Source organism: Pelophylax lessonae (genome assembly GCF_965119305.1).
Source record: "Pelophylax lessonae genome assembly, chromosome: 8".
In the NCBI taxonomy this organism is placed as follows: domain Eukaryota; kingdom Metazoa; phylum Chordata; class Amphibia; order Anura; family Ranidae; genus Pelophylax; species Pelophylax lessonae.
This window is the reverse complement of record NC_138775.1, coordinates 18,146,641-18,164,412: the sequence shown is the minus strand read 5'-3', so window position 1 is coordinate 18,164,412 and position 17,772 is coordinate 18,146,641. Positions and strand designations below refer to the sequence as shown.

The 17,772-nt window shown below is 45.4% G+C and overlaps 1 protein-coding gene and 1 long non-coding RNA gene across 3 annotated transcripts in view; one reads left to right on the top strand and one right to left on the bottom strand.

Annotated features, from left to right (window-relative positions):
• The window catches only part of DAG1 (dystroglycan 1), a 143,855-nt gene that overhangs the window by 21,716 nt on the left and 104,367 nt on the right, over positions 1-17,772 (top strand). Inside the window, exon 2 of the mRNA XM_082265339.1 lies at positions 699-747. The gene's annotated coding sequence lies outside the window, so the exon portion shown is untranslated. The remainder of the gene's footprint in view (positions 1-698; positions 748-17,772) is intronic.
• The window catches only part of LOC309561435, a 161,484-nt gene that overhangs the window by 107,943 nt on the left and 35,769 nt on the right, over positions 1-17,772 (bottom strand). Inside the window, exon 1 of one of the 2 annotated variants that reach the window (XR_014225565.1) lies at positions 15,110-15,205. The exons of the other annotated variant lie outside the window; for it this stretch is intronic. This is a non-coding gene — a long non-coding RNA (uncharacterized lncRNA). Of the gene's footprint in view, positions 1-15,109; positions 15,206-17,772 lie in introns of those variants that run through there. 2 annotated transcript variants of the gene reach the window in all.

Genomic DNA, 17,772 nt, shown 5'->3' with positions numbered 1-17,772 from the left:
ACAATTATATTACTTAAAGTGGAGTTCCGGCCTATTTTGCAACTTTAGTGATTCCTGGAGTGCTCGCTATGCTGATCAACAATTGGGCATTTTTAATTTTTTTCGGGGTCCCTTACCTTATTTTCAGGGCATTTTTGATTGTACTTCCTCCTTCTCCCCGCCTCTGTGGCCACGGCCACCGACATCACTTCCTCCTTTGCATTGCATCCTGGGAGCTGTTTGTCATCACTCCCATGAGGCTGGAATCAGGAAGAACTCCCAGAACACTCCCTGGAATCAGGAAGGAGGACACAGCAGATTACACTGCGGCTTCAGATGCCCACATCCAAGATGGCCGCGCCCAGACAGCATTTTTAAAAATAAGATTTTGACTAAAATCCAATACTGTACACCTTGTAAGTATGAGAATAGCGGTTCTGTAAAGGGCGATGGATTAGTATTATAGGGGTATTTTTAGTTAAAAAAGGTATTTGAGGCTGGAACTCCATTTGCTTTCTGGCGGCGGGGCTGGCACATGTAGGTGGTAAATGGCAACAGCCAATTAGATTTCATCTATCATCAGTGCACAGCAGTTATCTGATTGGTTGCTTTGGGTTACTGCACTGCACATGTGGCTATTCGTTTCAATATTGTTAGGGGAGATTTTAATGATGAATTTTGAGTTATTGCCACATTAATATTATGTATTCCCCCTCCAGGAATGGACGGTTTACAGATCATGTGACTCCAGCGAGCGGCCCACGCAGGGTAAGTGACTTTTATTTGTTGTAGTATTTATGGACAGGAGTGATGAGAGAGTTGAGGGTTTGAGGTCAGCTCTGAGTGGTTGTGTCCAGATTCGGCCCCCATCGTCCACTGAGTTTAAAATAAATGGCAGCCGCCCATCAACTACAACATTGTACAGCGGAAATCCTCACAGTGCCAGCAGAAACAAATTGCAGCTGACCATGTGATCCGTGGGTATGACATCATCACCACCCCTCGCTGTACAATGGATGCAGTGCCCAGATCTGGAACGAAGTCAGCGTGGTGACACGTGGACTGTTAGTTACTTACAGATAGAATTAGCTGTAATCCGTGAGAAAGGATAATTCCGACTGAGGGTTTAGTGGTGTCCTCAGCCAGGTCACTGGATTGTCACTGCCTCACTGGAACGGCCATCGCACGCCATCCGCAGAGCTTCACTCCACTCTAACTGGAAACTATGATTTATAAAGTTCAGATGGGGGTGTGTGTGTGTGGGTGGGGGGGACTAAATGCATATATGGTGCAGCAATGGGGGTGAGGTAGGAGGACTATATGGATATAAATTACCGTATAAATGGACATTTTACATCTAATATATATATATATATATATATATATATATATATATATATTACATAACCCAGAGTCTCACTGCGCCAGATGATGTCTGTGCTCTGCGCTGCTGCAATGTGTATATAGCTCTGCTGATCGTCTCCCAACAGTCTAAATGTACATCAAGTGCCGCATTGTAAGCGTATTGTTATTGCTTGTTAGGATAAGACTGAACTTCTCGGTGAGCTTATCTGAACTGCAATGCACTGGGGGATTTCTACTAGGAGGATGAATTTGTGTTAGGAAGGGGGATTTGGGGGGGGGGATTAGTGCTAGGAGAGGGGATTTGGGGTGGGGGGTATTTGGGGTGGGAACGGTAGATTTGTAGGGGAGAAAGAATTTATGCTTAGAGGGAAAATTTGAGGGGTAGAGGATTTGTGCTATGAGGGGGGATATGGGTAGGGAGAGGATTTGAGCTGGGAGGGGGGATTTGTACTAGAAGAGGGGGAATGTTTGTTTGAGAATTTGGGCTTGTAAAGAGAATTTATGCTTAGGGGGTAAGTGTGAGGATTAGTGCTAAAAAATTTTTGAGGGGGAAGAGATTTTTGCTGTCACATAATGCTCATACATTTGCGTGGAGGCGGTGCCATTTGGCACCTTCGCCCTGTGCGCTAGATGACTTTGTCCTGGCACTGATCTCATGTACGCTGAGCATACAATAAACAGAGATCCTCTACACTTAGTGTATGCCGCACATAGGGCTGGGCGATTTTGCCTAAAACAAAAATCTTCGATTTTTAAAGAAAAATTCGAGTTTCGATTCGATTTTCGATTTTTTTTTCAATGCACTTAAAAAATGACAGCAGACATCAGATATAGTGTCAAAAGTGCAACTTTATAAAGTGCTTGTAGACTGTCTTGCTGAAGAAAGCATAGTAGAGTTCTATTGGAGTGAGTAGTAAATAGAGTGCTTGTTGACTGTCCTAAGCAATGTAGAATGTTTGATGACTGTCTTGCTGGAGAGAGCAGTATAGAATTCTATTGGAGAGAGCAGTATAGAGTCTGTAGACCGACTTTGTGGAGAGAGCAGAATACAGTTCTTAGTGACTGTCCTGCTGGAGAGAGTGGTATAACGTACTTGTTGACTCTTGCTGGAGAAAGCAGAATATAATTCTGTTCAAGAAAGCAGTATAGAGTGCTAAATGACTGTCCTCAGAGGCGTAACTAGAACCTTCAGGGCCCCGATGCAAGAAACCATGAAGGGCCCCCCAGACCCCTGGCCCGGGGCCCTTCCCTTCAAGCCCGGGGCTCTTCCCACTAATCCTGGGGCTCTTTACTCTCATTGCATGGCCTTTTATTATGGTCCCGCATCAGGATCCTTTCACAAGTTCTGCAGTGGGCCCCCTTCCTGCAATCTTGGGGCCTCCCCACAGTGGTGAAATGCCAGGGCCCGGTCGCAAGTGTGACCTTTGAGATCCTAGAAGTTCACCCACTGGTTTGCTACCGGGCCCCCTGGAGCATGGGGCCCGGTAGCGATTGCAACCCCTGCAACCCCTGTAGTTACGCCCCTGACTGTCCTGCTGGAGAGAGCAGTATAGAGTGCTAAGTGACTGACTGTCCTGCTGGAGAGAGCAGTATAGAGTGCTAAGTGACTGACTGTCCTGCTGGAGAGAGCAGTATAGAGTGCTAAGTGACTGACTGTCCTGCTGGAGAGAGCAGTATAGAGTGCTAAGTGACTGACTGTCCTGCTGGAGAGAGCAGTATAGAGTGATAAGTGACTGACTGTCCTGCTGGAGAGAGCAGTAAATAGTGTGCTTGGTGATTGTCCAGGTGCTGTGATAGGTACAGAGAACTCCCCAGTAACCGGCCACCGCCGCGCCTGGATGTGACGTCAGCTGCCGGGAGAGGAAGCGGGCGGTGCGTCTGTACAGGGGCTGTGATAGGATAGGTACCTATCCTATCACAGCCCCTGGCCTGTACAGACGCACCGCCCGCTTCCTCTCCCGGCAGCTGAAGTCACATCTAGGCCGGGAAGTTCTCTGTACTTATCACAGCGCCCTGCAGCCCCTGTACAGACACACCGCCCGCAGCTGACGTCACATCCAGGCATGGCGGTGGTCCGTTACTGGGGAGTTCGGTTCCTGTGCGGCGGACTAGGAGCTGGCTGGAGCCCAGGGTGTGTGTAGTTACGCGGGGGCTGGCTGCACAAGGCGGAAAAAACAATTGTAGAAAAAAGTTTGAAAAAAAAAAATAGTTTCAAACTAAAAAATCGATAAATCGATTAAATCGATTTATCGCCCAGCCCTAGCCGCACATACAATATACAGGAATCTCATATACCCAGCGCACACTGAGCATAACATATAAAAAATATAGAGATCCCATACACCCAGAGAACGCTGTACATACCATAAACAATATACAGAGATCTTGTACACGCAGCATATGCTGAACATACCATATACAGAGATCCTGTACATGCAGTGTACACTATACATACCATATACAATATATAGAGATCCCGTACATGCATCATACACAGTACATAACATATACAATATACAGAGAGCCTGCAAATGCAGCATACACAGTACATAACATATACAATATATAGAGATCCCGTACATGCAGCATACGCAGTACATAACATATACAATATACAGAGATCCCTTATACCCCATGTATGCTGAACATACCATATACAATATATAGAGATCCCATACATGCAGCATACACTATATATACCATATACAATATACAAAGATTCCAGATACCCCACGTACACTGAACATACCATATAAAATATACAGAGATACCTTATACCCCATGTATGCTGAACATACCATATACAATATATAGAGATCCCATACATGCAGCACACACTATATATACCATATACAATATACAAAGATTCCATATACCCCGCGTACACTGAACATACCATATAAAATATACAGAGATCCAGTACATGCAGCATACGCAGTACATAACATACAATATACAGACATCCTGTACACCCAGCATACTCCGCCTTTCCATATACAAAATATACACTGAGAGATAGACTTTTATTTACACTGGATGTCTTTCTGCAGGGGGAAGGAAGGTTCCCTGGCCTCTGGCATGTTACAGGTTAATCATTTGCAGCCATTGTGTCCCCTCATTATTTCCAAAGCCTGCTCACCCTACAAGGTGCCCTCTGTATCCACCGGCTGGCAGCCCCACCCCCGCTATATATTTAGCAAAGGCTGAGTACAGGAGCGCGATGTGTTGCTAGGAGACCTGCGTGTATGACAAAGATCGCTGTCACCGTTATTCCGGGGACACAAAGCCGGGTCAGGGGGGCGATCTGGAGAACCTCTACATTTATTACAGAATTTTACAAGTAAAATATTCCCGCCACAACGAGCAGCTTCTATCGGAGCCTATGTGAAATCTCCATCTTCAACTCTGGCAGATCACATTACAGAATCCCCCTAAAATTGCTCTGTACACTTCCATCAGAATATAGGGACAGGACATCCCGAGCGTTCAGAGCTATTTTGTAATAAAAGTCAGGAGGAAGTTCACAAGAAGACTAAATATATACAGTTCAGGGGGCTTACTGTATATACCCCCGAAGATGTATTCAAGGGGACATTATATATATACATATATATATATATACATACACACACATACCATAAGACAAATACAAGAAGAACAAATATATGCTGTACAGTTGGATATGTATACCATTAGCTAGTATTGGTTAGTCACATTTAACCAGACTGTTTCTGTAATGTTGAAGATGTTTTGTAGCTACTTCAAGACACTTCATGAGTTCTAATCAGGGGCAGACTGGCAACTTTTGGCCCAGGGGGCAAGTACAAACCAGAGGCCCATGGTGCAGCGACTTGGCCCATTCTCCTTCTTCCCGTCTTTCTCCTGACCCCCATTCCAAGCTGAAGCCCTGCTACAAATACTCTCTACTTACCGGTTGAATACGGGTTCCCGACCTGGCCAGCAGGGGGTGGTTGGGGGGAGCTGGGACAGCCCTATTGGGGCTGGCCAGGGGAGGAGAGTCTCCAGTGGGGCATGGAACCGGCCTCTGCTCAGACACAGTTTACACCATCCATGCTGGGGGGGGGGGGGGGGGGGGCTGCGCTCTGTCCTTGTCTTCAACCCGTCGCACTCAGTAGGTCAGTGGCAGGGACTTTTTACTTCTCTTCACCAGGAATCCTTTAGACATGTCTGTGGCAGAAGCAGTGCAGCCTATTTACGGGGCATCAGAGCAGCCTAGGGGGCAATTGCCCCCCTGCCCCAGTCCTCCCCTGGTTCTAATGAATGTCAGGAATATACCCCAACATTTATATCCACACCGGTAGCACTAGCACCTTTATCCAAACACCATGGAAAAATGCAAGTTATTGATTGTCCAAGAACAACAGGGTTGTCTTTGAAGGTTCTCATGTATTCTGGTCATGGTAAAGATAGTAGTAGTTGGTCACCTTCAACTGGACTATGAACTTTTAAGATGTTTCATAGCTTCTCCAAGACACGTCTTTTGTTCTAATGAGTGTCAGGAACATACCCCAACATTTATATCCACACTGGTAGCACTAGCACCTTTATCTAAACACCATGGAAAAATGCAAGATATTGATTGTCCAAGAACAGCAGGGTTGTCTTTGAAGGTTCTCATGTATTCAGCTCATGGTAAAGTTAGTAGTAGTTGGTCACATTCAACTGGACTATGAACTTTTAAGACGTTTCATAGCTTCTCCAAGACACTTCTTCAGTTCTAATGAATGTCAGGAACATACCCCAACATTTATATCCACACTGGTTGCACCAACACCTTCATCCAACCACCACGTAGACATGTGCACAGTGGGAAAATTTGTTTTGTTTCGTTTCCTGTCCTGTTGATTCGTAATGATTCGTAATTTCGTAAAATGTGTGTTTTTCTATTCAGAATAATTTGTACTTTCGTAAGGGTCATTTTCCGTTGAATCGGAATGATTCGAAATTCCGTAAGGCCAATTTTTCGTTTACTCCGAATTCGTACTTTGGTGAGATTGCTTTTTTCGTTGATTCGGGAACATATTTTATCATATTTGTCATTCGTACTTTCGCAAGATTGCCTTTTTCATTGAGTCGTACTTTCGTTGCATTCAACAGGATCAGAGTGTTGTTTTTTTTTTTTTTAACCAGAAAGAAAACCAAAAACCGGTCTCTCTCAAAATGGCGGTGACTAAGGTGTCAGAAAATGAAACTAAAATACCAAATTCCCAATCATTCTGAATAGCCAAAATACAAAATTACGAAATGTAATGTATTTCGGTGCTTCGGATTTATTTGTACTTTCGTACACACATTTTGATTTTTTGGAATGATCTGCAATTTCAAAATTTTATTTTTGTTTCTGACGCGGTTAGCCTCTTCACCTCTGACGCTATTTTGAGAGAGAGTACAGTAGTGTGGTGAGAGAGGAGCAGAGAGTGGTATTGTTTTTTTGTTGTTTTGGGTGCTTTTGTTAAAAATACAATGTCTGCAGTGAGAGAGATTGCGTGTGTTGTGGTAGGAAGTGAGAATGACCATGTGCAAATCATTCGCTATAGAGACATTTTCATTTTCTTTCTTTCATCTATTCCAAAGTTCGTATTTTCATTCTTTCATATGTTCAGAATTTCGAGTTTTAATTTTTTCGCTATTTTGCCTGTTCGGAATTTTGTAATTGTCGTATTTTTGTTCTTTTACCTATTCGGATGTACAGATTGATCCAAATGTCTGAATACTTAAAATTTTGTACCAAAATAAATTTGTTACAAAAAGAATTGCACCTGTTTACTACCATGGAATAAGTCAAGATTGTCCAGGAACAACAGGGTTGTCTGTGAAGGTTCTCATGTGTTCAGATCACGGTAAAGCTAGTAGTAATTGATCACATTCAACTGGACTATGAACTTTGAAGATGTTTCGTAGCTTCTCCAAGACACTTCATCAGTTCTAATGAATGTCCAGAACATACCCCAACATTTATATGCACACTGGTAGCACTAACAACTTCATCCAACCACCATAGAAAAAGGAAATATGTTGATTGTCCAGAAACAACAGGGGTGTTTTTGAAGGTTCTCATGTATTTAGGTCACGGTAAAGCTAGTAGTAGTTGGTCACATTCAACTGGACTATGAACTTTGAAGATGTTTTGGAACTTCTTCAAGACACTTCATGAGCTCTAATGAATGTCAGGAACATACACTAACATTTATATCCACACTGGTAACACCAACACCTTCATCCAACCACCATAAAATAAGTCAAGATGTTTATTGTCCAGGAACAACAGGGGAGTTTTTGAAGGTTCTCATGAATTCAGGTCACAGTAAAGCTAGTAGTAGTTGGTCACATGCAACTGGACTATGAACTTTGAAGATGTTTCATAGCTTCCCGAAGACACTTCATCAGTTCTAATGAATGTCAGGAACATACCCTACATTTATATCCACACTGGTTGCACCAACACCTTCATCCGTCACCATGGAATAAGTCAAGACTGTCCAGGAACAACAGGGTTGTTGTCTCTGAAGGTTCTCATGCGTTGAGATCACGGTAAAGCTAGTAGTTGTTGGTCACATTCAACTGGACTTTGAACTTTGAAGATGTTACATAGCTTCTCCAAGACACTTCATCAGTTCTAATGATAGTCAGGAATATACCCCAACATTTATATCCACACTGGTTGTACCAATACCTTCATCCATCACCATGGAATAAGTCAAGATTGTCCGGAAACAACAGGCTTGTCTGAAGATTCTCATGTGCTGAGGTCACGGTAAAGCTGGTAGTAGTTGGTCACATTCAACTGGACTTTGAACTCTGAAGATGTTACATAGCTTCTCCAAGACACTTAATCAGCTCTAATGATGGTCCGGAACATACCCCAACATTTATATCCACACTGGTTGCACCAATACCTTCATCCATCACCAGGAAGTCAACATTGTCCAGAAACAGCAATCTTGTCTCTGAAGGTTCTCATGTGTTAAAGTCACAGTAAACCTAGTAGTAGTTGGCCACATTCAACTGGACTTTGAATGCTGAAGATGTTACATAGCTTCCCCAAGACACTTCATCAGGTTCCAATGAATGTCCGGAACATACCCCAACATTTACAGTATATCCATACTGGTACAACCAACACCTTCATCCAACCACCATGGTATAAGTTAAGATGTTGATTGTCCAGGAACAACAGGGTTGTCTGTGAAGGTTCTCATGTATTCAGGTCATGGTAAAGCTAATAGTAGTTGGTCATATTCAACTGGACTTGAAGACGTTTCGTAGCTTCTCCAAGCCACTTTTTCAGTTCTACTGAGTGTCAGGAACATACCCCAATATTGATACCAACACTCCTTCATTCAATCACAATGAAATGTGTAGATGTAGATTGTCCAAGAAGAGAATGGGAGGTGTAAAAGTTGTAGAACCATTCTGTGGTTTCTAGTAGTGGTTGGTCACAGTCACTTAGATTTGTTCTGTAAAGTAAAGGTGTTTTGGAGCTTCTCCAAGTTTCTTCAGTTACAATAAGTATCAGGAAGATACCCCAACATTCATATCTATACAAGTAGCACCCACACTTTAATACAATCACCATGTAATGTGTCAAGGTAGATGTTGATTGTCCAAGAACATCATAGTTCCTCTTTTACAAGGTCGTCATGTATCTAGTAGTAGCTGATCACTTTCAACTGGACATGTTCTGTAATGTTGAAGACATTTTGTAGCTTCTCCAAGTTTCTTTAGTTCTAATGAGTGCCAGGAACTTACCCCAGCATTTATACCCACACGGGTCACAATCACCTAATTATTGACCACCATGTGGATTGAACTACTACTAGATATTCCATGACCTGATTAAATGAAAACCTTCACAGACATATGTACTACTAAACATATATACAAGAGATTATATACTGTATATACCACAACACATTTTACCACAGGATAAGATACAGTGAAATGCACTGTATATACGAGAGGAAATGGTGTTCTGCCAGATTCCAGATGGAGAATATTCCCACTGCACACCATAATAGAGTTCCCCTAATGTGGTTGCTCCACCAACCAGCATCGTTTATCACTAATGACATCCATAGAACACGTCCACAGTACCCCATAATCTATACAAAGTGTCATCTAATGTATCTCAAAATCTCATAGGTGTGCACAATCTATTGGATAAGGGTGTGCACCCCAAAGCTCAAACACACAAGCATATGTGTGTTTGTATGTATACTGATATATACTATAAATAAATATATATTTATACACACACATACACACAGAGATTTATAAATAAATGTAAACAAATATTTTAAAATGTATTAAAACATAGATGGTGGCAGTAGAGCAGTGGACGTATCAGTAGGCCAGAGGGCAGTGTCAGTAGGACAGTGGATGGTGTCAGTCAGTAGAGCAGTGCATGATGTCAGTAGGACAGTGGATGGTGTCAGTCAGTGGAGCAGTGAACGGTGTTAGTAGGGCAGAGATTGGTGTTAGTAGGGCAGAGATTGGTGTCAGTAGGGCAGTGGACGGTGTCAGTAGAGCAGTAGATGGTGTCAGTAGGGCAGAGGACGGTGTCAGTAGAGCAGTAGATGGTGTCAGTAGGGCAGAGGATGGTGTCAGTAGGGCAGAGGACGGTGTCAGTAGAGCAGAGATTGGTGTCAGTAGGGCAGTGGACTTTGTCAGTAGGGCAGAGGACGGTGTCAGTAGAGCAGTAGATGGTGTCAGTAGGGCAGAGGACGGTGTCAGTAGAGCAGTGGGCGGTGTCAGTAGGGCAGAGGACGGTGTCAGTAGGGCAGTAGATAGTGTCAGTAGGGCAGTGGACTTTGTCAGTAGGGCACAGGATGGTATTAGTGGAGCAGTGAACAGTGTCAGTAGGACAGAGATTGGTGTTAATAGGACAGTGGATGGTGTCAGTACTTTTTATTTTTACTATTTCAATACTTTTTACAATTTTGTTTTTTTAATTATTTTTTACAATATTCATTTTTTTACATTTTTTTTAGGAGCCTGGTTGGGGGGGGCTTTGGTGAAATATCAGGAATCAAAATAGACCTGGTGTCTCACTTTTGAAACAGAGAAAGGGACTGAGGACAAAGATCCCCCAGTCTCTTTCTCTGCAGCCTCAGCTGCACTAGACGGGTGAATTAATGGGAAGTGCTCTTTGCTGAGCGGCTTCCCGTTCATTCACAAACTAAAGCATAAAAAACACAGATCAGTACTGATCACTCACTGTGGTTATTCAAAAAAGGAAGGGGCCCGCAAATGACACGAGCACGATTGATAGGTTGCTAACCCCTGGAGGGTGTGCCCAGGCACACCCTGTGCACAAGCCCTATGATTTCAGTGTTGTGTGAACATCTGGTTTACAGTCTCGTCTGATGATGTATTCCATGGATATCCCTGAGAAGGGACAGTTGTCAAAGTCATCAGAATAATTTCAGTTATCTGATCACCGGCACATTGTGAACACAGAGAACTTCAGCAAAATGAAGGAGATGTAAGATTTTTTTTTTTTTCTGGAGTCATTATTTTGTACCTGGAGGAAGAAATAAAGTGATAATAAGATGAAAACAGACTTATTCCATCACTCTTATTACTACTGTCTCATCCAGTCCTCGTCAACACTTCTCTGCCTTTAACTCCCTGATTCTTCTCCTACCACCTCCACCCACCAAGCGCACTCACTACCCAAGATATTGCCAATCATTGCAAAAAAAAGGATTATCAATTCAGGAAGAGATCTCCATTGTATAGATATCTCCCCCACCTGACATATCACCATATTCAGGCCTTTCCGCTTCTCATCCCTCTGCCACAGAGTTACTACATTTTTATCTGAAGCCCATGTAACCACCTGCCCTTTAAACCCTGCCCCATCACAACTACTCCACTCGCCCAGTGCTGTATTTTGGCCTAGGCCGACAAGGCCCAGGCCTAGGGCTGCACTTTGCAGGGGGGTAGCAAAATAACCGCCCCCGCCTCCACCTGAGACTCTATTGGCCACTGTTTGCTAGAGCCAACTGGCGTCTAGCAACCAGTGATGTCATGGCCGTGACACCCTGGCCCTGCCCCCTCCCTCTCTCTCCCACCCCCCTCTAACCCTCTCACCCCTCCCTCCTCCTCCTTTCTCTCCCCCACCCCCTCTTCCTCTCTCTCCCACCCTCCCTTCTCTCTCTCTCTCTCCCCCACCCCCCCATCTCTTCCCCACCCACCCCCCCTCTCGTTCCCTCTCACTCCCCCTCTCCCACCCCGCTCTCTTTCTCTCTCCCACCCCACTCTCTCTCCTTCTCTCCCACCCCCCTCTCTCTCTCCCACTCCCCCTCTCTCTCCCCCACCCCCCTCCCTCTCTCCCCATTCCCCCCTCTCTCTCCCAACCCCTCTCTCTCTCTCTCCCACCCTCTCTCTCTCCCACCGCCCCTCTCTCTCACCCCCTCTCTTTCTCTCCCATCCCCCTCTCTCTCACTGCCCCTCTCTCTCCCCCCTCTCTCTCACCCCGCTCCTCTCTCTAACCCCCTCTCTCTCTCTCTCATCCACCTTTTTCTCTCCCACTCCCTCTCTCTCTCATCCACCTCTCTCTCAACACCCCCTCTCTCTCTCTCATCCACCTCTCTCTCTCTCTCACCCCCCTCTCTCTCTCATCCACCTTTCTCTCTACCACCCCCCTCTCTCTCTCTCATCCACCTCTCTCTCACCCCCTCTTCTCTCTCTCGCTCTCTTCCACCCACCCTCTCTCTCTCTCTCTCTCTCTCATCCCTCTCTCTCCCCCCCACCACCCACTCTCTCTCTCTCTCCCCCCCTTTCTCTCTCATCCCCCCTCACCCTTCCTTACCCACCTCCTCTCTCTCATCCCCTCTCTCTCTCACCCTCCCTCACCCACCCCTCTCACCCCCCCCCCCTCATGAGATCTCAGGGGTTCTTGCTGGGACTTGTAGTCCTTTAATTTTTAAGCTAGTCGCATCCGTTAAACAGGAAGGGGTGGCCAATTTACATTGGAGGGGGGGGGGGCCCAACTTTAGTTTTGCCTAGGGCAGCACAAAACCAAGATACACCACTGCACTCTACTCTAAAGCCAGCCACAGTTAAGCAGGAACCAGCCAAGATTCAAACCATGTATGGGAAGGCTGAATGTACCGAAGTTGATCGATCGATCGATCAGCTTGGGTACAACCAGCCAGCCGGATTTTACATGCAACTATTGCTAGCAGCTACTATTGATAGCTGCTAGCAATAATCACTGTGTTCTCTGGGCAGGGATGGCTTTCCCCACCTGGATAACACAATGGCTCCACGGGAGGGATTCCCCTGTCAACACTGATTGTATTGATAGAGGAATCAAGCTAATTTCTGCATCCTGTGGTTGCAGGAAATAAATTCGTTCTTTCTATTGGCAGCCTTAGGAAAGCCAGTCAGTGATGGTGAACCTTGGCACTCCAGATGTTTTGGAACTACATCTCCCATGATGCTCATGCACTCTGCAGTGTAGTTGAGCATCATGGGAAATGTAATTCCAAAACATCTGGAGTGCCAAGGTTCGCCATCACTGCTTGATGATGCAATTTTCTTTCCTGCAATCACGGAAATCCCTTATTTCTTTTACAAGGGATGTTTACATTCCCTGTAATAGGAATAAAAATAATAAAAAAAAAAAAAATTAAACAAATGGTGTAAAAAATAAAAAGTAAAATAAATAAGAAAAACAAATTAAAATGCCCCCATCGCTTTGTGCTTGTGCGTAGAAGCGAACGCATACAAAAGACACCCACGCATATCTAAACAGTATTTGCACCACGCATGAGGTATCGACGCAAACGTTAGCGCAAGATAAATAATTCTAGCGCTAGACCTCCGTTGTAAGGCTAAACAATTTTTAAAGTGTCGCCTTTGGAGATTTTTAATTATCGTAGTTTGCCGCCATCCCACGAGTGTGTGCAATTTTAAAGCGTGACATGTTGGGTATCTATTTACTCTGCGTAACATCATCTTTCACATTTTTCCAAAAATAAAATGGGGTATATATTGTTTTCCTAAATTCATTAACCACTTCTGGACTGGAAGGTTTAACGCTCTTAATGACCAGGCCATTTTTTGTGATTCGGCACTGCGTTAATTTAACGGACAATTGCGCAGTCATGCGATGCTGTACCCAAATAAAATTGATGTCCTTTTTTTCCCCACAAACAGAGCTTTCTTTTGGTGGTATTTGATCACCTCTGCGATTTTTATTTTCTGCGCTATAAACAAAAAAAGAGCGACAATTCTGAAGAAAAACAAGAAACATTATTTTTCACTTTCTGCTATATAACATTCCCAATAATAAAAAAAAAAAATTAAAAATTAAATTTTTTCATCATTTTGGGCCAATTTGTATTCTGCTACATATTTTTGGTAATAAAAATTCCAATAAGCGCATTTTGATTGGTTTGCGCAAAAGTTATCGCATCTACAAACTACGGGAAAGATTTATGTCATTTTTATTTATTTTTTTACTAGTAATTGCAGCGATCTGCGATTTTTAGTGGGACTGCGACATTGCGGCAGACAGATCGGACCCCTAACTGACAATTTTGGGGGTACCAGTGACATTAACAGTAATCAGTGCTAAAAATATGCACTGTTACTGTAATAATGACACTGGCAAGGGAGGGGTTAACACAGTGGTGATCAAAGGTTTAAGTGTGAGCCCAGGGGTTGTTTTCTAACTGTATGGGGGAGGGACTTGTGAAATTAACACAGAGACCTGTGATCCTAAATAGAAGGAACACAGACGCTCTGTGTTCATTCCAGAGAAAACAACAATCTGCCGTGTTTACAACAGCTGCCCGTCGTTCTCTCTTCAGGCCCCGTTCACATAGGGGTGAACCGACTTCAGGGGGCGACCTCCGAGGTCGCGGTGCGAGCAGCGCGCCGCGACCTCGGAGCGGCCGCCACGGACTTCATAACATTGAAGTCTATGGCGGTCGCCTCCGGGTCGCCCCAAAGAAGCTCCCAACCCTTTTTCTAAGTCGGAGCGACTTGTGTCGCTCCTATTAGAACGGGTCCGCAGCTTCCCTATGGAAGGTGACCTACGGCGACCTGTGAGGCGACCAGGTCGCCTCACAGGTCGCCTTAGTGTGAACGGGGGCTTACGGGATGCGATCGCGCCCGCCGGCCCTGTGGATCGGCTTCCCCGCTGTTGCAAATACTGTGTGACGTAAAAAAATTGCAACTATCGCCATTTTATTCCCTAGGGTCTCTGCTATGAAAAATGCATTATGAATAGTATTTGGGGGTTAGAAGTACAGATTTAAACTTGTAAACAAAAAGCCAAATGGTTTTAAATAGTGTTTTTGGTTTGTGGTGCTCCGAAGCGGTGAAGATCTCGCATCTTCAATCTCTTCCTCTCTACTGCCATCTTCCCCTCCCCCCCTAAAGAATCCATGATCCCCTACAATCTGTGCGTAGAGGTAATGCTGCGTTCATCATTTGCTGGCGCTCGTTTCCACCGATATTCGCAGATGATGCATGGCGGGCGGTGAATTATGGGGAAGTCATATATCAGTTCTGTGTGTAGTTTTATGATCACAGATGGATTTGTAATAAATGTGGATGTCTCAGTAGGGGTGCGATATCGGATATCCCAGTTATTTGCCCAGGTAGCCGTCACCTGTTGCCCCCCCTGGGGTGTGAGCGGTGTCAGTGGGCAGCGGGGGTAGGCGGTCAGTGTTTATACAGTGTTGCTCTGCTCCAGTGTCTAAAGGAAAATAAAAGAGAGGGATACCTGAGACTCGGCCATCTGTCAGTGCGTGCTGCCAGCCAGAATCCGGAGGAGAGATCCCTGTGCGGAATTCCCTTCACTGACATCTGCCACCTTCACTGATGGACAGTGCCAGATCAACCCCCCCCCCCCCCCCCCCAGCCCAGCTCTGCTCTTTGCAGCATTGCTGTGTGCACTGGGATCAGTTCAGCCTGCACATGAAAAATCTTCTACTAACAGGCCCAGCAAACACAGCAGCTGTGCTGAAGCCAAAGAGACACTCTGTTCATCTGGATTTAGCCAGGGCTTATCAGAGACTGCTGCATCTGGTCACATGATAATATGCAACATGCCTCTAATGTAGGGTGACCAGATGTCCCCGGACTGGGGACACTGTCCCCGGACCAAGTCTGTCCCCAGTTTTGTCCCCAGATTCAGGGGCGGAATAACGTAGACAGGGCATCCCATGCTGGCTGAGAAACAGCCTGGTGGCTTGGATGCCGACGTCTCTGTATAATATGCAGTCCTGTGCCCAGCGCTCTGTGTATTATATAGTCCTGTGCCCAGCGCTCTGTGTATTATGCAGTCCTGTACCCAGCGCTCTTGTGTATTATGCAGTCCTGTACCCAGCGCTCTTGTGTATTATGTAGTCCTGAGCCCAGTGCTCTGTGTATTATGCAGTCCTGTGCCCAGAGCTCTGTGTATTATGCAGTCCTGTGCCCAGCGCTCTTGTGTATTATGTAGTCCTGTGCCCAGCGCTCTGTGTATTATGCAGTCCTGTGCCCAGCGCTCTGTGTATTATGCAGTCCTGTACCCAGCACTCTTGTGTATTATGTAGTCCTGTACCCAGCGCTCTTGTGTATTATGTAGTCCTGTGCCCAGCGGGCTTGTGTATTATGCAGTCCTGTGCCCAGCGGGCTTGTGTATTATGTAGTCCTGTGCCCAGCGCTCTGTGTATTATGCAGTCCTGTGCCCAGCGCTCTGTGTATTATGCAGTCCTGTACCCAGCACTCTGTGTATTATGTAGTCCTGTGCCCAGCGGGCTTGTGTATTATGCAGTCCTGTGCCCAGCGGGCTTGTGTATTATGCAGTCCTTTGCCCAGTGCTCTATGTATTATGTAGTCCTGTGCCCAGCGCACTTGTGTATTATATAGTCCTGTGCCCAGCGCTCTGTGTATTATGTAGTCCTGTGCCCAGCGCTCTTGTGTATTATGCAGTCCTGTACCCAGCGCTCTAGTGTATTATGTAGTCCTGTGCCCAGCGCACTTGTGTATTATGTAGTCCTGTGCCCAGCGCTCTGTGTATTAAGCAGTCCTGTACCCAGCGCTCTTGTGTATTATGTATTCCTGTGCCCAACGCTCTGTGTATTGTGTATTCCTGTGCCCAGCGCTCTGTGTATTGTGTCATCCTGTACCCAGCGCTCTGTGTATTATGTAGTCCTGTGCCCAGCACTCTTGTGTATTATGTAGTCCTGTGCCCAGCGCTCTGTGTATTATGCAGCCCTAAACCCAGCACTATGTGTATTATGCAGTCCTGTACCCAGCGCTCTGTGTATTATGCAGTCCTGTACACTGCGCTCTGTGTATTATGCAGTCCTGTGCCCAGCGCTCTGTGTATTATGCAGTCCTGTGCCCAGTGCTCTGTGTATTATGCAGTCCTGTTCCCAGCTCTCTGTGTATTATGCAGTCCTGTACCCAGCGCTCTGTGTATTATGCAGTCCTGTACACTGCGCTCTGTGTATTATGCAGTCCTGTACCCAGAGCTCTGTGTATTATGCAGTCCTGTGCCCAGTGCTCTGTGTATTATGCAGTCCTGTTCCCAGCTCTCTGTGTATTATGCAGTCCTGTTCCCAGCACTCTGTGTATTATGTAGTCCTACGTCATTTGCCAATAAAAAAAATGTCCCCGGATTTCATTTTAAAATATCTGGTCCCCTTACTCTAATGCTCCAATAAGTGTGTGGGCAGGGCTGGATTTAGAGAGCACAGTGGGGGGTGCGCTGGGACAATTATACGCAGTGATAGGTTGTAGATTCGGAGGAACATGACAGGTGTATCGGAATCATGCTGTTGACATTGAAGGAGAAATTGAAGGCGGGGGAGGGGGCTGGGTTTAAAGAGCAGATATACAATTCCCAGACTCAAGGGTCAGCACCTGGAGCAGTAAAGGTCAGGGGGGGGCGCAGATGAGAATTTCTCTCTTTGTGTTTATCTTCTAGTCTAGACAAATCCGACAGCCAGGCTAGAGGGAGCTTCAACTACTAAGAAGAATCACAAGACTCCTCATTGTTCAGACCCCATCTTCCTCTATAATACATATATACAGCTAACAACATGCCAATCAAATGATTGTGGGAGGGGCAAAGACACAAACTACTGCAGAAATCTTACCATTGTGGGAGGGGCAAAGACACAGACTACTTCAGGAATCTCACCATTGTGGGAGGGGCAAAGACACAGACTACTGCAGAAATCTCACCATTGTGGGAGGGGCAAAGACAGACTACTGCAGAAATCTCACCATTGTGGGAGGGGCAAAGACAGACTACTGCAGAAATCTCACCGACCTAGTGCATTACCATTAAAGCGGAGTTCCGGGCACAGATGTCATTTTTTGCTGAACATACCCCCGGGACAGTCAGGGCTAGCACATTCCACAATGGCTAGCCTCTGATCTGTCCCGGTTCGC